Here is a 22,665-nt window from a genome sequence, read left to right as displayed (position 1 = left end):
CAAGCATTAAGTAATATCAGAAGATACAATAGTCAGCAATATTATATTTTAGAAACCACGAGTGTTATGCTTGACTCAAGGGGGTCATGCAGCTCACTAGTGGTATACTTGACTAATAGAAGGGGTCATGCAGCAGAATTATAACCCTGTTGCCATAATAAGACTGATAAGAGTATTGGAAAATGCTGCCATTTGTCATGTAGGCAGTTTCAATATTTCCTAAGAATATTCTTTAATTTTAGATACTTCTAATTAATATGGAATATAAGCATACAAGCTCTGGAAGGGCATAAAAACCCGTTGATTTTGTAACTCAAGGTCTTTCAGGTCCAACCCCTGACTGACCAGCTTTATTGTGGGACTAAAGCTCTCTCAATAAACCTATTTGCTTCAGCCTGGAGACTTTTGTTTCTGTGCTTCTGTCAGACTTAGAAATTTTCCCGACAGGGCTAGACACTAGATGACCTCTAAAGTGCCTTACAAATCTAAACTTATGATCTTCATAACCCATCAATATTGCTCAATATAATTACTGCCAGCTAATTTACTGCCACAGGCAAAGGAGTAAGGTAAGCCCTGATGACAAGGCCTGGAACACAATTTCCAGTTTCAAAGCCCCAGCTATGGGCAAAGAGAGTAAGAAATGAACCTCTTTCCCTTAGGATCAAATCAAGATGTGAGACCTTGGGGAAGGCCCAACCTCTCTCTCTGACCCTCAGTTTCTCTAAAGTCTCTCTCAATTCTAAATCCCTTACTTCCTGCTAGGCCTCCCAGGGAATTAGGGATTGTGGGGTAGAGGGAAGGAGAGGGAGGAGAAAAGAGGGAAGAGTAAAGAGGGAGAAAGAGGAAAGGGATAGAAGGAGAGAGGAAGGGAAAAGGGAGAATGGGAGAGAGAGCCAGAGAGCAAGAGCATATAAGCATAGAGAGCTGCTGACCAGCTAACTGGTCCATCTTCAGTGTAGGAATAAACAAAAAAAACACGTTCTGATCCTGGCCCTGACCCATGTAACTGGAGGCTGGAGAACAGGTGTTTTCCTGTCCTGAGGAATCTTCTGCAGCTTTTCCAAAGTCACAACCCATAAACTAACTAATTCTTTTTGTGAAAAAGATTTTATCAATTGGATTTTCACCTCTGGCAGCAGAAATACAGGATATGGGGTGGCTTTGAGTCTCATCTCTGACAGTAACCAGCACTATGACTTCAGAGAAATCACTTTCCTTCCCTGAACCTTATCTTCCTTTCCTTATCTTCACCTGTAAAAAGATCAGGGGTTCTTAACTTTTTTTGTATTCTGGACCCCCTGGGCAGTCTGATGAAAGCTATGGACTCTTCCTCATGATAAGGCTTTTAAATGTATAAAATAAAATACATAGGATTATAAAAGGCACCAATTATATGGAAACACATAGTTATCAATATTTTTAAAACAACAACAAAAACCAGTTCACAGACCTGAGGTTAAGAACCCTTGGACTAGGATGACTTCTGTGGTCTCTTGCAACTGTGACATTTTGAAGTTCTTGATCACAATTTGATAAATGAAAACTCCTATGGGCAAGAGACATAGAGGAAATATGGAGAATGATCCAGCACACTCAGGGGTCCAGATGGAGGCTACTAGAAGGAAGAAGTGGGGTCCTCAAAGGCAGCCTGACATAAGGAAAAGGGCACTGAACTTAAAATCAGGAGATTCTAAGGGTTCTAGTACTAGAACTCTTAAGAACTAACTCTGACACTTATTAGCTGTGTGACCCTGGGAGAGTCTCAGTTTTCTCATTGGTAAAACAGGGGAATAACAACCTGAATTAGAAAATCATAGAACTGGAACAGCTAGGTAGCACAGTGGATAAAGCATTAGCCCTGGATTCGGGAGGACCTGAGTTCAAATCCAGACTCAGACATTTTAGACTTACTAGCTGTGTGACCTTGGGCAAGTCACTTAAGCCTCATTGTCCTGCTCACCCCCAAAAATCATAGAATTAAAGAGTTGGAAGGGACTTAGCTGTCTAGTCCAACCTACATACAAAAGGCACCTCCATTATAACATAACTGACAGTCGTCCAACCTCTGATTAAAGATCTCCAAGGAGGCAGAAAGCTGGGGAACAATTTTCATAGTCAGTATTTCTGATAAAGCCCTCATTTCTAAAATATATCAGGAACTAAATAAAACTTATAAGAATCCAAGTCATTCCCCAATTGAGAAATAGTCAAAGGATATGAACAGGCAGTTTTCTAATGAAGAAATCAAAGCTATCTTTTGCCACATGAAAAAATGCTCTAAATCACTATTGATTAGAAAAATGCAAATTAAAACAACTCTGAGGTACCACCTCACACCTATCAGATGGGTTAATATGACAAAAAAGGAAAATAATAAATGTTGGAGAAGCTGTGGAAAAATTGGAACACAAATACATTGTTGGTGAAGCTGTGAACTGATCCAACCATTCTGGAGAGCAATTTGGAACTATGCCCAAAGGGTTAAAAAGCTGTGCATACCCTTTGACCCAGCAATACCACTATTAGGTCTTTTTCCCAAAAAGATCATAAAAAAGGGAAAAGGACCCACATGTACAAAAATATTTATAGCTGTTCTTTTTGTGGTGACAAGGAATTGGAAATCGAGGGGATGCCCATCGACTGGAGAATGGCTGAATAAGTTGTGGTATATGAATGTAATGGAGTATTATTGTGTTGTAAGAAATGATGAGCAGGGGCAGCTAGGTGGTGCAGTGGATAGAGCACCGGCCCTGGAGTCAGAAGTACCTGAGTTCAAATCCGGCCTCAGACACTTAACACTTACTAGCTGTGTGACCCTGGGCAAGTCACTTAACCTCAATTGCCTCACTAAAAACAAAAACAAAAACAAAAACAAATAAAATATACACTCTGTTCTTTAAAAAAAAAAAGAAAAGAAATGATGAGCAGGCAGATTTCAGAGAAACCTGGAAGGACTTACATGAACTGATGCTGAGTGAGATGAGCAGAACCAGGAGAACATTGTACACAGTATTAACAACATTGTGTGTTGATCAACTGTGATGAACTTGACTCTTCTCAGCAATACAATGGTCCAAGATACTTCTTAAGGATTCAAGATGGGAAATACTTTCCAAATCCAGAAAAAAAGAACCGTTGCATCTAGATGCAGATTGAATCATACTATTTCTATTTTTTTGTTGTTGTTTTTCCCCTTTGCTCTGATTCTTCTTTCACAGCATGACTAATGCAGAAATATGTTTAATGTGATTGTACATATATAACCTATATATCAGATTGCTTGCTGTCTTGGGGAGAAAAATTTGAAACTAGTAATCTTATAAAAAACAAATGTGGAAAACAATCTCTACATGAAACTAGAAAATAATAAAATACTTTTATGATTAAAAAAAATCTCCAAGGAGAGGGACCACCCCCCCCCACACACACACACCCTACCATTTTTGGAAAGCTCTAATGACAATAGCTAGCCTCTCTATGATGCTTTAAGGTTTGCAAAGCGCTGGACATACGTCAGTTACTTCATTTGATCCTCACAACAATCCTATGAGGTAAGTCTTATTATCAGCCTCATTTTACAGATATGGAAACTGAGGCTGAGAGGTCAAGGGACTTGGACCCAGAGTCACACTGTAAGTGTCTGAGGTGGGATTTGAACTCAGGTCTTCCTGACCCCAGGCCCAATATTCTCCAAGTCCAACTTTTCCTGATATCCAGTCTAAATTTGTATAGGGCCAAAAAGAACAAGCCTAATGCCTCTTCTAGTGAGAAAATGAGATTAAAATATAGAAATCTCCTTGTAACAACAACTCTACATGAATGTGAGTTATTATTGTGACTATAAACGTTGTATTTGTCATTATTTTTACCAGGAATTTACCCTGTTGCCCATGTGGGACCAAAACAAGCTAGCTTCTGAACAGGCAAGATGGGCTAAGAGAGAAGAACTGAGTATATTGCTTGTGGAGCTCCAGAGTACAGCAGAAAGGATGCAGAAGTTGGCTTTAGAGGATCTGGGTTTAAATATGAACTTACCATTTACTACCTAACATGACTTTGGGCAAGTCACTTCCTGGGCCCTTGCTTTCTTATCCTAAAAATAAGGGGATTAGGGGCAGCTAGGTGGTGCAGTGGATAGAGTACCGGCCCTGGAGTCAGGAGTACCTGAGTTCAAATCCGGCCTCAGACACTTAACACTTACTAGCTGTGTGACCCTGGGCAAGTCACTTAACCCCAATTGCCTCACTAAAAAAAAAATTTAAAAAAAATAAGGGGATTAGACTAGAGAGTTCCTTATAACTCTAAATGTATGATTCTGAGTCCAATGCTTGTAGCTTGTTGGGGTTCACAAAGTGCCTTCCTCCCAAGAACCTAGTATCTAATAGGAAGTTAAGGGCTTGCCTAGGAACTTAGCTAATTAAGGATCAGATGTGAGCCCTGAGCCTAGGCTCCCTTCCACAAAATCCAGTGCTCCATCCATTCTACCATACATACTGATATGCAAAGCCAAGTGGCCCAAATCTATGAGGTGATCATTAGGGCAGCACAACTCAGCTCAGCTCTCTGTCAGAGAGAACCCGGCATGCCTGGTCTATGAGGCACAGGCCCAATTAAACTCTGGAGAGGGTAACCAGCCATACAGAATAAAACAACAGCTTTCTAGAATTAATGAGGGGATGCTGCTGTTTCCAAGAGCAGACTTAGATATTAATCTATCAGGCTATTATGGGACCAGTCAACTTCATGCCAATTTGACAGATTCAGGTGCCCACCTCTCATCTAGGTTACTGGGAATCTAAGAAGAAAATGAATACTGCATTAGGAGATCCACAGGGCTCATTTTCCTGGCTAAGAAAGCCAAGTCACAAACCCTGATCCCTTACCTGTCCAAATTCTACCCATCCTTGAAGGCCCAACTCAAACCTCATGTCCTCCAAGAGGCCTTCCCCTGATGCACGAGCTCACTGTGACTTCTCCCTCCTCTGAGTTCTTCCAGATCCATCTGTCAGCACCACACAATCAAGGCCTTGATAATAAACCGTCTTATACTATTTTCAGGTCGTTTGAAGCACATCAATCGCATCTCCCTACTGACATGGTAAGATTTTTGAGAGCAAACACCATGTCCTCTACTTCTCTAATAACCAACACAGCACAAGGTCAGGTACACAGTAGGCCCTTAAGCAGGCTTCTGTTGAATGAGAACACCCCGGCCCCTGGGACTTGACATGAATCAAATGTGGTACCTGGCAACTGATGGTCACTACCTAAAGCCATATCAGGATTCACCATGGTGGAGTAGAAAGAACCTGGGACAGAGGTGGTCAGAACGCCTGGGTCCTATGTCCAGGGGACCACTAATCTGCTGTGTGACCTTGGTCTGGATCTCATTGTTGTCTTCTGTAAAATGAGGAGGTTGGCTAAAGCAACTAAAGCTAGAGGTGTGCTTCAGTTCTGACATATAGTGACTCTGATTTGGCAAGATTTGAAAAGGACTGTATCAAATCAGTGATGATCCCCACCCTAGGCACTTTTTCTTGTCAACTATAAGAAAATAACTGTGGGCAACAATTTCTGCAAACAGCAGGGGCCAGGCAGTGGGAGTACATGATGGCAACATCAAGCCAACACCCACTGAAAACCCTCCCGCCTGCCATCTTTGGTCTGTAAGCCATCAGTTGCCAAGCCCTGAGTGTCCTACACCATACACCATGTGGGAATGCCCTGCCCCAGCCAAGAAGTAAGAACTGAAGCCAAAACATCCAGCTCTGCTTCTGGCTGGACCTGATCCATCTGATATCAGGGAGACAGCAACAAGCCAAAGGGAAGATTTCAGCTATCAGAAGCTTCAAAACTTATACAACATAGCAAGGACCAAAAGCCTACAATCGTCAAAGAGCCTGCACAATTCTTTCCCCTAATAATAGAGAATTCAAATGGAGCTGGCCAGTGAAGTTCCGGAGAATAAAAACGAGATTCATCTGAGCTATAAAAATAAACAACTGGGGATACATTCTATTTCGGCACCAATTCAGAAGGCAATACTTCTGGATGCCTGTCATATCACCAGGGGATTTCCATTCCAACAACAGATTTTTCTCATGCACTAAGCTAATACAGCCCATGCTGCGATAATGAACTAAAGACCAAATTATAGAGCCAAAGTATGGCAAGAGCTAGAAGGGCCCACAGAACACAGAATGTCAGAGCTGGAAGCAGACTTGGAACAGAGGATATCAGAGATGCAAGGATACACTAAACACAGCAAGCTGGAATTAGAAAGGACCTCAGAAATGTGGAAATGTAAGGGACTTTAGAATACAGGATGTTGGAGTGAAAAGGGAACCTTTGAACATAGAATATTAGAAGTGGAAGTGGAAGTACCCTTGCAGTGTCTAAACCTCTCATTTTACACAAAAGAAAACTGAGGTCCAGAGAAGCGAAATGACTGGCCCAAGATCACACAGGGTCAGTAGCAGAGCAAGGACAACAATCCAGGTCTCACCCATCCGACTGCTGGGGAAGGCTTCCTGAGAGAAGGAGGCCTTGAGCTGGGTTCTGAAGGTCAGGTCAATGGTAGACTTGAACTAATAAGACTTGACATTTGTATAGCATTTTAAGACTGGCAAAGCACTTTATGCACTTGATTTCACCCGATGCTTACAACTACCCTATGAGGAAGGGAATATAGGTTATGATTATCCCTATTTTACAGATGAGGAAACTGAGGCACCTAGAGCTTGTTACTTGCCCCTCTTCTCGGAGTTCGTAAGTTACAGTTGGAGAGAAGATTTGAACCCAGGTCGTTCCAGAAATGCAAGGTAAGTGCTCTTTCCAATACACAAGGTTGCTGTGGCAATGACTGCAGCCAAAGACTCTAGCTTCCTAAGTTATAAAGATGTAACAACACTTGACAATTATGTAGCACGTTTATTTCAAAGCTCGTCACAGCAGAGTGAACAAAGCAGAACCAAAAGAAGAATATATATAAATATTGCAACTATGTAAATTAAGCTAGTTCTAAATAGCAACAATGCCATGATGTTTCCAAGCTCAAAAAGACCTTAGAAACAATGTGGCATAAAAAATGTAGACAATGGATTCAGAGAACCTGGCTTTGAATCTGGCTCAGCTACTAACCGTGTGAGCTTGGGTGAATCACTTAATTCCTCCAAGCCTCAGTTTCCTCATCTGCAAAACCAAGGGGTAGACATCTAAGGTCCCTTCCTGCTCAAAAATCTATTAATTGATATAAGACATGAGTTCTTCAATTCAAAACCGAAATGCTATTTGATATCTTCATGACCTTGGGTAAGTCACTTAACTCTTATCAGTCTTGTTTTCCTTATCTGTATAATGAAAGGGTTGGACTAGATTAGGGGTTTTCAACCTGGGGCTCATGAACTTTTAAAAAATTGATAACTACTGCAATGCATATACTTCATTGAATTTTTTTTTAAATATTACTGTGATCCTGAGAAAAGGTCCTATAAAAAGAACAGCATAATTTGAGAATGAATCCTTAAGAAAGATAACTTTACCTTCTGTTAGCATTAGGGATTGGGTGGGGGGAGGAAAAGAGGGGGGAGAATCAGTATGTACTATACTATACATTACTTTTTGTTACATTTTGTAAAAATTCATGATTATGTGCAACTTTTAAGTAAAACAAAATGGGGGCAGCTAGGTGGCTCAGTAGATAGAGCACTGGTCCTGGAATCAGGAAGACCTGAGTTCAAATCCAGCCTCAGACACATAACACTGTCTAGCTGTGTGACCCTGGGCAAGTCACTTAACCCAAATTGCCTCACCAAAAAAATTTTTTTTAAGTAAAACAAAATGGGTACTCCTCTTAGCTTTCTGAAAAGATAAAAAATGATTAGAGGTCGTTTATGTGAAACTTAAAAAAATTGTCAGATGAAATATATATGCATATACACAGAGACATGTGTATATATATATGTATATACTTTAATGTGCATATACTGATATACACAAATAAATTATATGACAAAACTAATAGTAAATTTTCAAATACTGAGTACTTGGTGTCCACATAAGACATCATTTATTTTACTGGTTGGAGTTTTTGGTTTCGATTTTTTGGTGGGTTGGTTTTTTGTTCGTTTTTTTTTTTTTTTTGCCTCTTTAATAACAACAACAAAAAAGTATGCTATATATTTGCATTTATTTTGACTAAATATAGAAAGTCCTTCTGCCATTAGAAAACAAAAACATTATTGTGAGAAGGGGGCCAAAGTTTCATCAGACAGGCAAAGGACTAGAAGAACCCAAAAAGGTAAAGAATTCTTGGTCTAGAGGATGTCTAAGATGCTGTGATGACACAGATAAAAAGCTGTCAATCATAGACTATCTTTTCTTTTAACAAAGAGAAAAATACTAAAGCATGAGGCTGTGTGTGTTATCAATTACAATTACTTTTTTATGTTAGTTTTTGATATTGTACATGGTAGAAAATTCAATTGGGAGTTTTTATGATGTGTTGAAATAGAATTTATTAATATAAAGTTTTGTATTTAAGTGCTATCACACTAGGTGCTTCATTTTATCTTTACTGCATTCCCCTCTTCCCCCCATTAAGGGGGTGGGGACAAAAATCACTAAATTTAAGGGTTTAGAGAAATGATTTGACCAAAGGCACTTATGGGTTAAAGATAGAGACACAGTAGGAGGTAAGATTCCTTCTACTGGCTGTGGCCAGTTGTTAAACAAATTCTTTTCATTTAATCAAGCCTTCTAACTCTAATGATTAGAGTTAATATATGTGCCTGAATATAATATTGTATTCCCTTTAAAATATTTTAATACAATTTTATTTAATATGAGTGTGTTTGCAAAGTTTTTTTTTTTTTTAATCAATGTGAAGAAACAATGAGCAGGCAGATTTCAGAGAAACCTGGAAGTACTTACATGAACTGATGCTGAGTGAGATAAGCAGAACCAGGAGAACATTGTACACAGTATCAACAACATTGTGTGTTGATCAACTGTGATAGACTACTCTTCTCAGCAATACAATGGTCCAAGATACTTCCAAAGGACTCATGATGTAAAATGCTCTCCAAATCTAGAAAAAAAGAACTATGGAATCTAGATGCAGATTGAACCATATTGTTTCTACTTTTTTTGTTTTCCTTTTTTGAGGTTTTTCCCTTTTGCTCTGAGTTTTCTTTTATAGCATGACTAATGCAGAAATATGTTTAATGTGATTGATTGCACACAGAAAACCTATATCAGATTGCTTGCTGTCTTGGGAAGGGGAGGGAGGGAGAAAGATTTGAAACTAGAAATCTCATAAAAACAAATGTTGAAAACACGTAACTAGAAAATAATAAAATACAGTATTTTAAAAAAGGAAAAAAATATGGTTGTGTTTGTGTATCAGAGTTATGTTTGTTGTTGTTCAGTCATGTCCAACTCTTTGTGACCCCATTTTGGTGTTTTCTTGGCTAAGACACTGGGAGTAGTTTGCCATTTTCTTCTCCAGCTCATTTTATAGATGAGCAAACAAAGGCAAACAAGGTTAAGTGACTTGCCCATGGTCACACAACTCAAGTACCTGAGTCTGAATTTGAACTCAGGTCTTCCTTGACTCCAGACCCAGAGATCTAGCCACTACACTACCTAGTTGCCCAACAACAACATTTATTGTTACAGACCTTTCACTAAATCAGAAGGGACCTCCTCTAATTAATCCATATTACAGAGGTCTAGGAATATTTTGAGAAATCTAGAGGAATGAGCAATTTACCAAGTTGAATTTTTCCTGGGAAGCCTTTCCTTTCTTTGGTACCATGGTCTGAGCAGCATATTATTGCAGTCACTGCTAAAGAGAAATCTGAAGTCCAAATGGACTGTGTGGGGGCCCAAATATACTACTATTGACTGGATACGTTGCTTAGTTACAGAGTTCACATAACTCCCCCCACCAGCACTGCTGGTTGTTAAGAATAAAGGAAGACAGGATCTCAGAGAGCAGCTAGGTGGGGAAGTGCATAGAGCACTAGGTCTGGAATCAAGAAGACTCATCTTCCTGAGTTCAAATCTGGCCTCAGACATTTAGCTGTGTTACCCCAGCTGGGCAAGTCACTTAACCCTGTTTGCCTCAGTTTCCTCATCTGTCAAATGAGCTAAAGAAGGGAATGGCAAACCACTCCAGTATCTTTGCCAAGACAACCCAAAACAAGGTCACAAGCTGAAATAACTGAACAACAAGGCTTTCAGCCTGACAAGGAACATAAAGATCAACTGCTCCAACCACCTCGATTGACAGAGAAGAAAACTGAGTCCAAAGAAGGGAAATGATTTCCTTGAAGACAAACAATGACTTCCAGACTGGAATTTTTCCTGCTACACTATGCTGTCCTGGGGGTGGGTGCATCTCAGGGCCTTCCTAGTGTGTCAACACCAAGGAAGAGATTGTTTTCTTGTGATTAATACACTCACCCCATAGGGCCCCAAAGGCTGGAATCTGTAATTGAATGAGAGGACACTAGCACAAGCCTCTCTGTATTCCCTCCTTTCCCTATTACATTGAGTTCTGCCCCCAGAACCACCACTTTTACAAAGTCACTTCTCTTGAGGTTTCAGTTTGCTCCTCCATAAAATAAAAGGTTGGACTAGGGCATATTCAAGGCCCTCCCCCAGCTCTGACATTCCATATTCTAAGGTTCCTTATAGCTTTGAAATTCTATTACAATAAAATAAATTCAACAAACATGTATGAAGCACCTATTCTGTGCAAAGCCTGATGCTAGGCACTGAGGATAGCTACAAAAATGAAAAGGCATAGTCCCTGCCCTCAGGAAGCTTACTATCTACTAGAACCAATAGCTCCACCAGAACTAATTAGGATGCCCTAATAGCCTATGTCCTAAAGTTCCTCGTGGTGCTAACATTATTTGTCCTATCTTTTAAGTTCCCTTCCAATTCCCCCATTATTTGTTCGATGTTCTAAGATTCCTTCCAGCTCCCACATTATATGTTCAAAGTTTCCTTCCAGCTCTGATATTCTGGGATCCTAGCCTCTTAAATGGGTTAGGTTAATCATTAAATTTATAATCTAGTTCACTCTATCAACCTGCTTAGTAAACCTTTTTTTTTTCTTTTTTAAGATAAAGCAAAGGAAAATTCCTGCCTGACCTGTGACTCCTCAATTGGTGGAGTCTAAATTGATGAGATCTTGCTGTACTGAGAGCATTAAGCCTGTGTGGTGAGACAGGCCCTGTATCAAGGAAGTCAAAGAAGCTGAGGCCCATAGGAGTTTCTGACCCAGGACAGACAACAAGCAGCATGTAGAAGGAAATGCTGCCCAGGCCTGGAAAGGAATGAGACGGCTCTCTGTCCTGGGGCCCAGGATGCACCATCCCGGCTGGAAGCAGCAATAAACTTTCCAATAGAGATGGGGAGGGGGGGGAGAGGAAAAAAAAGTCCAAAAAAAGTCAGATGTAATGTGGGGAAGTGATGTCATGTGGGAAATTGTACTCAGAGATAAAGGAACAAGTGATTTTACAGACAGTGCAGGAAACAATGTAGCTTTAGTTAGCCGGCAAATTTCCCCCAAACGGTGCCAAAAAGCAGCAATTTTTAGAAGTGGCCTTTTTAAAAGAGCTCTATAGAGCTGCACAGGAAGAGAGGGACTCAATTTAGTGCTTCTCTCCAATGGGCCTTTGGGAAGCTGTCCTGCCCCTCCGTGGTTTATTGCTGCTTGAATTCACCACCCAAGCCAGAGACAAAAACAGAACTGCCCTTTTGGAACAGGACAACCTAGAATCCGAGAATGTCAGAAATGGAAGGAGTCTAAGAACAAAGAACATAGAATATCGGATTCTAAGAACAAAGAACATAGAATATCAGATTCTAAGGACAAAGGACGCGGAATATCCGAACTGGAAGAGGCCTTAGGGAATATAGAATGTTAAGAACCTTAGAACATAGAATGTTAATGCTGAAAGAGCTTAGAACACAGAATGGCAGAGGTAGAAGAGAATTTAGAACACAGAATGCTAAAGCTGAAGGAGATCTCTTGGACAATGGAATATCAAAGCTAAGGAGGAAACTTGGAACACAGAAAGACCAAAACGGAAAGGACTTTAGAACACAGGACTTGGAGGGTAAGAGGGCAAGGTGGGAGCAAAACTACTAGAATCCAGGTCTCTTGAATGCCACCAGTACTCTTTCCATCTCTCAAATCTATACATGTTGGCCCCTCCTTAAAAGGGAGTTTTCAGTGCAATTTGGAGTAGTCAGAGAGAGGTAAAGGAGATTGGGGGAAGGAGGGAGGAGCTGGAGATGGACCCAGTGTGAGACAAAAGCATGTGAGCCGGGAAGAAACTGAGCAGTCCATTGAAGCAAGGGGACATGGAAATTTCATAGAATGGGGGGAGGAGGAGGAGAGAAAAGAAAAGCTCAAGATCACAAATAAAATCATTCAGGAAAACAGAATTTTGCTTCAAACCATACATGAAGCACAAATCATTTTCTTTCCCTCTACTGGGAATGATTTCTAACCTGCCCTGTCAAATGCCTCACTTGTCAGAGCCAAGCAAACCCAGGCAACGAAACCGGGGAAACCCTGCATGCAGCTGTGAGCCCACTCATCCCTTTCCCATGAAATAATAACACTTTAAAAGGCAGGGAAGCAAGACATCGGGTATCATTCTCAGAGTGAAACTAAGGCACAGGAAACAGAAGACACAGACTAGGAAGCAATATAGTATGATGAAAAGATCACTGGGGTCAGAAATCTCATTCAACTTGATTTAATTGAGTTGAACAAGCATTTTTTAAGTATTTACACTTTGCTACGCCTTGAAGGTACAAAGATGGAAAGATGTGCAGTCTACCAAAGCCAACTGAGCTACTTCAGCTGGTTAGAATGTTCTAATATAGGCAGTGCACAGAGGGCTGGTCAGAAAAACCTGGGTTCAAGTCCCATCTCTGACACATATTTGCTGTGGCGAGTCATTTAACCTCTCTGGGAATTTAGGCACCTGTCTAAGACTATAAAGTGCCAAGTAGCTATCGATTAGAGCTGGGTCTATCCCCTTACACAGAGATCCCTATAAACAGCTCTGAAACCTCCCTACTCCCCTTCCAAAAAAATGTTCAAACCACTTTAGACCAGTGTTTGAGCTGTGATTCTGAACAGTTACTGAACAAGTCACCTCTCCTCTCTAAACTCATTTCCTCATCTATAAAGTGGAGATGATACTATTTGCAAGACCTACTTAGAAGGGTTATCATGAAGAAAGCAATCAGTAAACCCTAAAGCACTAGAGAAATGGGAGCCTTTCTCATCACCATCAGAGAAGTCACAAGATAGTGGCAGACTACAGTTATCCCTTCTACATTGCAACTTTCCCCACCGTGATTTCGCTATATCTTGGGTCAGCATAAGAAATTAGATAGGAATCTTGGGGGAGTTCTAAAGAAGCCGCAGACAACACACAAAGACCAGCAGACAACACAGAGCCTATGACCAAATACTTAACCCAAATTTCACAATGAAGTACTCTAAACACCCCATAAAAGAAAAAGAATTCTGACTTCTTCTTTGGTACAAAAGGAAATCCAAAAAATTTTACATGGATTTTCCATATCACGGTGGGGCACTGGACCCCTATCCCTCATGATGTGGAAGGGATAACTGTAGTAGGTGGCATGGATAGGGAGAGGGGAGAGGGACTGGACCTGTGATCTCATTGGTATGAGGAACTCCCAGGTGAAGAAACTCCCTCTACCAGTGCAAGGTGGCACTTTCTCTGTAACTCAATCTTTCTGTTGTTGTTGTTGTTGTTGTTGTTATTGTTGGGTTTCTTTATTTTTTTTGGTTTGGCGATCAGGGTTAAGTGACTTGCCCAGGGTCACACAGCTAGTAAGTGTCAAGTGTCTGAGACTGGCTTTGAACTCAGGTCCTCCTGACTCCAGAGCCAGTACTCTATCCACTGTACCACCTAGCTGCCCCCTCAATCTTAAAAAATTATAAGGATACATGATTCAGTTCAATCCAACAAATATGTAGTAAGTGCCTACCAGGGGGCAAAACAACTGTGGACCAGGTGCTCTGGCTCTGCACAGGGCACCATGAGGGTCCAGCAGCATTGACTTCAAGGAGGCTTCAGATCTACTTGAGGGAAATCCAAACAATGAACAGTTAGATAAAAATGCAAAGCCGTCTATAAGTCTAAAGGAAGGAGTCAATGAGTGCTGGAGGCACACACAGAAAGGCAGGGAGACACTGTGTGGATCAGGGTGGGTCAGAAAGGCCTTTCAGAAGTGTGGGATCTGTTAGGAGCCTGGGAGGCTTGTTATACTTTGGAGAGTCAGAGAAAGGAAAGGGAACTGGAGATGGGGGAAGAGCATGAGTCAGACACACAGTGCTCTGCACTTAGTAGGCACCTGAGTAACATTCTCCAGCCTCTGAATCATCATTGTAAGGAAAACATTTTTTAAATCTAAAAACTCAATCTAAATGTTAGTCATTATACCGATTCCTTATCAGTGGCCTCTCTTCTCATCCTACCCTTTCCCCTCCCTGTGCCTTTGAAGGCAGCTCCCTCTTCCTGCCCCAAACTCCCTCCATCCCACCACACCCCACTCCAGCTATAGAATATCCATCTTTGAGGCCTGGGTCAGGTGACATCCTTCCCCATGGAGCCTTCCTTGATAACCACTCCAACACCTAATGGAAGTGATCTGTCATTCCCCAAACTTCTGTTTTTAATTAAAAACCCAGAGAATATCAGAACTGGAAGGAATCTTTTATTTATTTGTTTATTTTATTTTTGGTGAGGCAATTGGGGTTAAGTGACTTGCCCAGGGTCACACAGCTAGTAAGTGTTAAGTGTCTGAGGCTGGATTTGAACTCAGGTACTCCCGAATCCAGGGCCGGTGCTTTATCCACTGCGCCATCTAGCTGCCCCCTGGAAGGAATCTTAAAGATAATCTAGTCTATAAACCCCAAATGAGGTCACAGAATAGGACATGATTGAAACCACTGAACAACAACAACAACAAATAGATAAGGAAATGAAAACCCAGAAACAGGTAATGATTTGCCCAACATCACACATGGGTAGCAGAGACAGCACTTGAACCCAGATCCTTTAACTCCAACTCCAGGGGCCTTTCCACTATACTACACTGACTCTCCCCAGGAGCAGGTAGCTTATGATACCTTTTTATCATAACACAAGCACAGCAGCATGTTCTCATGTAGCAGGAAGGAAAGATGCTATCCCTGGAGTCCTTGGAGATGTGTACAAACTAGATCCTGATCTTTATCAGCTGGACAAATCACTTGCCCTCTCTGAGCTTCAGTTTCATCACCCTTTTCAAATTTATGTAGCACTTTAAGCTTTGCGGGGCTGCTAGGATATGGATAGAGCACTAGGCTTGGAGTCAGGAAGACTCATCTTCCTGAGTTCAAATCTAGCCTCAGACACTTACTAGCTGTGTGACTCTGAGCAAGTCACTTAACCCTGTTTGCCTCAGTTTCTTCATCTGTCAAATGAGCTGGAGAAGAAAATAGCAAGCTACTCTCTGTCCTTGCCAAGAAAACCCCAAATGGGGTCAGGGAAAGTCGGACATGACTGAAATGAGTGAACCACAAAATTAAGCTTTACAAAGTGCTCTATACATACACACACACACACACATAATTTAAATATACATACATATTACATATATCATTTGATCTGTAAAAATCTTATGTGTAAAATCAGAATAATAATTTTAGCACTACCTACTTCATATGCCTATTGTGAGGCAAGTGGTACAGAAATGAGTCATTACTATCAAATAATAAGCATTTAATAATAACTGAGACACATAGAACATCAAGGTTTTTGTTTCTTATTTAAAATTCACAACCACCTTGTAAGGAAGGTACTAAATGTATTATGACTCCCATATTACAGATTTGGACAGAAAGACTCAGAGGTTATGTGACTTTAAGTGTCGGAGGAAGGATTTTAACCCAGGTCTTCCTCTCTTCAAGTCCAGCAGTCTCTGCAGCATGACCTCTCAAGATGCTACTGAAGGCATTAGACCACTCTAAGATGATGGTATCTTATAGGATCATTGAATAATAGTGCTAAAAGAGACCTTAAACATCATTTAGTCTAAGTCCCTCATTTAAGAAAGAAATAAACTGAGGCTCCAGAAGCGTAAATAATTTGCCCAAGTAGTAAAAGCTGAGATTCAAACCCAGGCCTTAGCCCAAGTTCAGTATTTTTTTCCAGTACACCATAATGCCAGCTATGGGAAGTGGCATGTTATGTGTGGGAAAAGGAAAGGAGTCAAAAGAGATGTGGATACGAATCTCACCTGGTACATTCACAAGGGAGGTGACCATAAGCACACAACTTAACCCTTCTAAGCTTCTATTTTCTTTTTTTTCTTTTTTTTCTCCATAGGTTCTATTTTCTCATCTGCAAAATGAGGTTAATAACAGTACTTCCCTCATAGGATTGTTGGGATGATCAAATGAGATAATGTTAGTGAAGTTCTAAATAAGTATCTACCTAAAAAGAGAGGCATTATGGGGTAGTAGATAAAGAGCTGGCCTTAGAATCAAGAAGACCTATATCAGATTGCTTGCTGGCTTTGAGAGGGAAGGGAGGGAGGGAGAAAAATTTGGAACTCAAAATCTTACAAAAATGAATGTTAAAAGCTATTTTTATATGTAATTGGAAAAAATAAAATACTATTAAAGAGGGGGGGAAGTAAAAAAAAATCAAGAAGACATGGGTTTAAATTCAGCCTTTGCTAGAGGAGACAAGCTATATGACCATGGGGAAGTCATTAACTTCTCAGAGCCACAATCAACTCTCTACAACTGTACATTACCCAGGAGTTGCTGATCTGTATTGGTGAAGTTTCTACTTCCTGCCCCCTCCCTCAAAAAAGAGATAGATCTGGAGATAGATAGACAGACAGGTATATATACACACACACAAATCAATATATATAATACATTTTAAATGCACTAAGACTTTTGGCACACCGTACTTATAATATATATACACATTTGTGTATATACGTGAGTATGCATGTGTGTACATGCATGTATATATGTATTTTTATAGCCACAGTGCTCAGAAGGGGACCCAATGGCCTAGAGATGTGACATGGCACACTGATAAGAGCACTAGATTAGGGAAAATGAACCCTGGATTCTAACCCCGGGTTCATCATTAGCTGAACAAATCACTTTCCTTCTCTGGACTTCATCTGTAAAATGGAGACAAGGGTTATTGTGAGAATCAAACGAGAGATGACAAACATGAAAGCTTTTTAAAAAAGTATAAAGTGCTGTGTAAATGTATGGGTCCTTACACCTTCTTCGAAGGAAAAGGAACTAAGAAAGCAAAAGGGGACTGACAATGGGCAAGAGCCCCAGTGGGTCTGGCAGAAGGTGCTGGCACCCAGAATATATTCAGTTCCCAAATGGGGCTATTTGAGGAGCCGCCAGTGCCCTCTACCCACTGTCTGGCTCACTTTGTCTCAGGCAATTTGACCTCTGGTTGAGAACTCTGACCACAGGATCCACAAAAGCAGCCACCAGCCATTATAGGATTTTAGAGTCAGAAAAGGCCTTAGAAATCATCTAAATTCAAACTGCTTTTGTTTTACCCATGAGTAGCCTAGGGCCCAAAGTGTAGAATGACTGGCCCACAGGTAGTAAGTGACAGAGCCAGGATTCAAACAGACTCTAAGCATTCCAGATCCAGCCCCTCTGCCATGACACCACCGTCCCATCCATTCTTCCTATACACTACTAGTAGATATAGCCTCTTAAGGGAACTTCAGGGGGCAAGGGGACAATGGGGGGGGGGGCTGACAGGTTCCCAGGCTCAGCAGAGAGGGGCTTGTCTCCTAGTTATCCTCTCACCCAGTCCCACAATCAGGGCCCGTTGGAAAGCCTCTAACATATCCCCTACTCTTCCTTCCCTTTAATGTCTATCCTACAGAGAAGCAGTATTATACTGAGCAAAGAGAACTGGCTTCCAAGCAAGGGAGATCTGGATTAGAGTCCTACCCCTGATATATTGCCTCTGTGTGACCTCAAGTAAGTCACTTCACTTATGATGATCCTAGGAAACTCTTTAAGTTACAGAGAAAGTGATTACCTGAATTCCCTATACCACTGAAATTACATTGCCACAACTTAAGCTAGCCTACTTCCATCTGTCTCAAATAGCCCAAGAGGAAAATCAAAGAAAATCCATCCCACCACCCCCAAGTCAAAAGCTCAGATCCCAGATTTAAATGGAATCTGTATTGTCCCTAAAATGAATAAGAATTCAACCTGATCCTAAGATTTGGAGCTAGAAGGGCTCTTGGAGGGGAGGGGAAGAGGAAGAGAATAAGTATTTATATCATGGCTACTATGCACTAGATACTGTGCTAAGCACTTTTACAAAAATTATTGATCCTCACAACAATTCTGTAAGGTAAGTGCTATTATTATCCCCATTTTTCAGTTGAGGAAACTGAGGCAGACAGAAGTTAAGTGATTAGCCCAGTAAGTGTCTGAGGCTGGATTTGAACTTGTCCTCCTGACTCCAGACTCTTAGAAATCATTTAATCAAACCCCACTATTGTAATCAGGAGACAGAGCCCATGGTTTCAATGACTTGCCCAAGGTCAATGGAATAGTAGATAGCAGGGCTGGGATTCAGATCCAGATCCTCTGAAACCAAACTCAGTATTTTTTCCACTCCATCATAGGGCTTTATGGGTGACAAAAAGCTTTCTTCATCACAGCCTCAGAGATCCCTCCTTCAACTGTTTCGAATCTCCATTCTACAAATGAGGAAACTGAGGTTTAAAGAAGTTAAGGGGGTGGAGCTGGGCTGCACACCCAGGTTTCTTGGCTCTAAGTTTAGTGCTCACTCCACTATCCCATCCAGATCTCTGATTATTCCTACAACCAGAATGCACATGTGCGCTTGGAATGCCCCACATTCAATCCGCTCTCTCACCTCACCTCCACCAACCCCATCTAACATCATTCACTTAATCTCCCCACAATAGAGCCCTCTCATCTGACAGCCCAGAACATCATTTCTCCCAAACCAATGGACCCAAAACTTTTACCAACTTGGATAGTCAGCCTTGAGCTCTGACATCTAGGACGAAGCTTTTCCCCTAACAGTGTTTATAAACATATCATTTAAAATGGACGAAGCTGAAGGGGTAAGAACGTTGGCTGGGGAACGTTCAGTTCTGAGTACTAAGCAGATCGAAGATTCCCAAGGATTCCCCTTAACAGACCAAGTTCAAGACCAAGACAAAAACAAAACAAAACAAACAAAACACACACACACACACACACACACACACACTCACACTCAAACGGGGGAGGGTAACAAAGAGGGTGGCCTGATCAAGGTCCTAAGAAAGACCAGTCCCATGAGGTTGGAAAAGACGACTCACAAACAGAACCCAACTGTGTCGAGTTATAGCGTTTAAAAAACAAAGACCCTCTGAAACGAATACTTAAAGGGGGGGAGGAGAGAAGGGGGGCGACAGATCAGAAGACTCCAGTGCATCAGGGATATTAATATTTCATATTTTGCCCTAGATATGACTGAGGGTTTTTTCTCCCTGCCTTGTTTTCCCAAGTGATTTGAATAAATGAACTAAAGAAAGTCTTCAATTATCTAGCTCAGGCCTGACATTCCCTAGTCAATCCCCATATCTACATCCCAACAAAAGGGCTCCTCCACAGAAGCCGGTCAGTCACTTCTCTCTGATGCTTGGAGCTCCCTTACTCCTTGGGGAAGGCAAACGCCGCCGGATTCGTCTAAAACCATAAATACCTCAACGCCCTGACATTCCTGAGTCAAGCTGGGTCAGAGCTTGGGCCACTAGGGCCCTCGGGAGGGCTTCAGGGCCCTGCTTGAAGCCCCAGAGAGTCCCAGGCTCCAATTTACGCGTCCGCTCCCTAGGCTTGGAATGATCCTGGCGAGGGAGGCTCGGTGGGAAATGTGTCTGCCGGTTCTCCGAGGCGGATGGGAAACAAAGCCAGGGTCAGCTTCCCCGAGGCCCCAACCAGGGAGAGGTTAGGGCAACGCCCCCCCACCCCCCCATACACACACACACACACACACACACACACACACACACACACACACACACCCAGGACAACGCCCCCCCAACACACATCCCGAGACAACGCCCCCTATACACACTCACTAGGACAACGCCCCCCCAATACACACACACACACACACGCACACACTCTCTCTCTCTCTCTCTCTCTCTCTCTCTCTCTCTCTCTCTCTCTCTCTCTCACACACACACACACACACACACACACACACACACACGGACTAGCCTTAGCATTCCCCCTCCCCCTCCATACCCCAGACAGCGCGCCTAGGGTGAGGAAGACAAGAAGGAGGCGGGGAGAGGGAATCTCTTACCTTCTCTCCCCAAGAAAGACAGTGGACCTCTTCCTCTTCCTCCTCCTCCTCGCCCCCAGTCCTCCCGCGACACCCAGACTGGCTGGCTCCGGTGGAGAGAATGAATTATCGGTCGGAGAGAGGAGGAGGAAAGGCGGCGGAGGGAGGGAGGGAGGGAAGGGGAGGGAGAAAGGGAGGAGAAAGAAGGAGGGGAAGGAGAGGGAGGGAGGGAAGGAGGAGAAAGAGGAGAAAGAAGGGAGGGGAAAGGAGAGAAGGAAAGAGCAGGAGGGAGAGGAAGAAGAAGGGAATTCTAGGTGCTCCGGGTAGAAAGGAGGTGGGCCGAGAAGGGGTAGATGGGGTTAGAGATCTGGATCCAGGCTATTGGAGTGTGAGAAAGAGATCTGGGTGCCGGAACGAAGGGGAAGGGATTGGCTCTCTGAGGGTGAGGGGCGGGGAGCAGGGCTCCAAAACGAGCAGCGAAGAACGGAGGATGGAGAGGTGCGGGTGGGGAGTGGAGCTGGGGAAAGCGTGCCTGAAATGGGGGCTTCAGGGGCGAGGATAAGGAATTAAGGGGCGAGGGGCGGGGATGGGGCTCGAAGGACGGGGATCTCGGTGGTGGGCGCGGTGTACCCGCCCACCTCTTAGCTGTGGCTGCTAGGGAAGGGCTAGGAGTCCTGAGCACTGTGCAAGCTTGGCCGTGTGGGCAGCTCCGCTCTGGTCCGGGCAGATTCAGGTCGGGGGTCAAAGAGAGGGGGAGGGAGAGCTGGCTGACGCCCCCACCCCCACTACCTACGAGAAGGGAAAAGGGAAAAGGGTGAGGGGAGATGGAAATGGAGCCAAAAGGAGGTCAAGCCAGCCCCGCCTCGGGACGAGAAGTCCAGTCTACCCTGTCCTGGTTTGAAGAGTCTCTCACTGCCCCCTTCGCCGTCGCCTTCTCCACCTCCTCCTTCCCTTCCCCTCCCCTCTCTCCCCTCCCTAGAGAGTGGGGGAAAAAACTCTAGCGGAATATGGCAGCAAAACCGGAAACAGCTTGAGAAAGAAATCCCCCTCCCTTCTCATCCTCCCTCCTCCCATTCCCCTACCCTTACCGCTCCCCCATTCTTCCATCCCCCACCCTGGCGCGGCCTGAAATGAGCTCCTTGCAGGGAGCCGAAGAGTTATACCCCCTTCTCCCGGCGGACAGGGCTGCTGGCTGCATCTGGGGGAACAGCTGGGCGTCTTATCTGCTCATGGTTGCCACAAACCAGAGGCCATGGCTCCTTCGAGTTGTCACCTTAGCGCAGCCACCCCCATCCCCTCCCCAGCCTTTACATACATACCCTTTTAACGGCGAATCGCTCCCAACCCTGAAGGGAGAGTGGGGGGTGGAGATCCACAATACACTTTGTTGGTCTTGGGACCTAGCTTCTCAGCCCTTGAACCATCCAACTCTTGCAGCTTCCATACATTCCACGCCTTCCAACTGCACACCCTGTCTCAATTTGTCATAGATGAGAGATCCCTGAACTGATGATATACTTCGATTTTTATGTTAAAAAAAACCCTATACTAGTATTAAATAATTATTCTAAATGCTAATCCCCATATGCTTATGTATACAGCACTTTAACATCCGTTTTAACATTTGATCCTGTCAAGTGGTTAGACCATATTATTATGCTTATTTTATAGGGGAGGGAAATGACTCTTAAGTAAAATGCCTTGCCTTAGGGCAGATTTTTAACCTTTTTTTGTTGTTGTAGTAGCCCAGGACCCCTCTGGCAGTCTACTGAAGCCAATGAATCCCTTCTCAAAATAATTTTTAAATGCATGACATAAAATGCATGAGATAAATAATACTTAGCAAAATGCTTTACAAATATTAACTCATGTGATCCTCACAACAACCCTTCAAAGAAGGTGATAGTTATCCCCATTTTATAGTGGAGAAATTGAGTCAAAGTTAAGAGACTTGCCTAGAGGGCAGAGCTATTAAGTATCTGAGATTGGACTAGAGCTCAGGTCTTCCCATCCTTGGTCACAGGTACACTACAAAATAAATCAATTATGTTGAAACACAGTTATCAAAACAGTTTTCAAAATAAGGTCATGGCTGTTGCTGAGTGAAGTGAGCAGAACCAGGAGAATATTATACACAGTAACAGCAACATTGTGCCGTGATCAGCTGTGACAGACTTAGCACATCTCAGCAACACAATGATACGAAACAAATCCAAAGGACTTGTGA

The 22,665-nt window shown here is 42.7% G+C and overlaps 1 protein-coding gene across 21 annotated transcripts in view; it reads right to left on the bottom strand.

Annotated features, from left to right (window-relative positions):
* The window catches only part of SRC (SRC proto-oncogene, non-receptor tyrosine kinase), a 115,367-nt gene extending 93,591 nt beyond the window's left edge, over window positions 1-21,776 (bottom strand). For 11 of the 21 annotated variants that reach the window (XM_043990300.1, XM_043990306.1, XM_043990313.1 and 8 more), the window contains exon 1: window positions 20,460-21,367. The gene's annotated coding sequence lies outside the window, so the exon portion shown is untranslated. Of the gene's footprint in view, window positions 1-1,453; window positions 1,550-20,459; window positions 21,368-21,757 lie in introns of those variants that run through there. The other 10 variants (XM_043990301.1, XM_043990308.1, XM_043990316.1 and 7 more) reach the window with 7 other exon arrangements.
* Between the last annotated feature and the right edge of the window lie 889 nt (window positions 21,777-22,665).

The sequence above is a fragment of the Dromiciops gliroides genome, chromosome 2 (assembly GCF_019393635.1).
Source record: "Dromiciops gliroides isolate mDroGli1 chromosome 2, mDroGli1.pri, whole genome shotgun sequence".
Taxonomy (NCBI): domain Eukaryota; kingdom Metazoa; phylum Chordata; class Mammalia; order Microbiotheria; family Microbiotheriidae; genus Dromiciops; species Dromiciops gliroides.
This window is presented reverse-complemented; position numbering and strand designations above follow the sequence as displayed.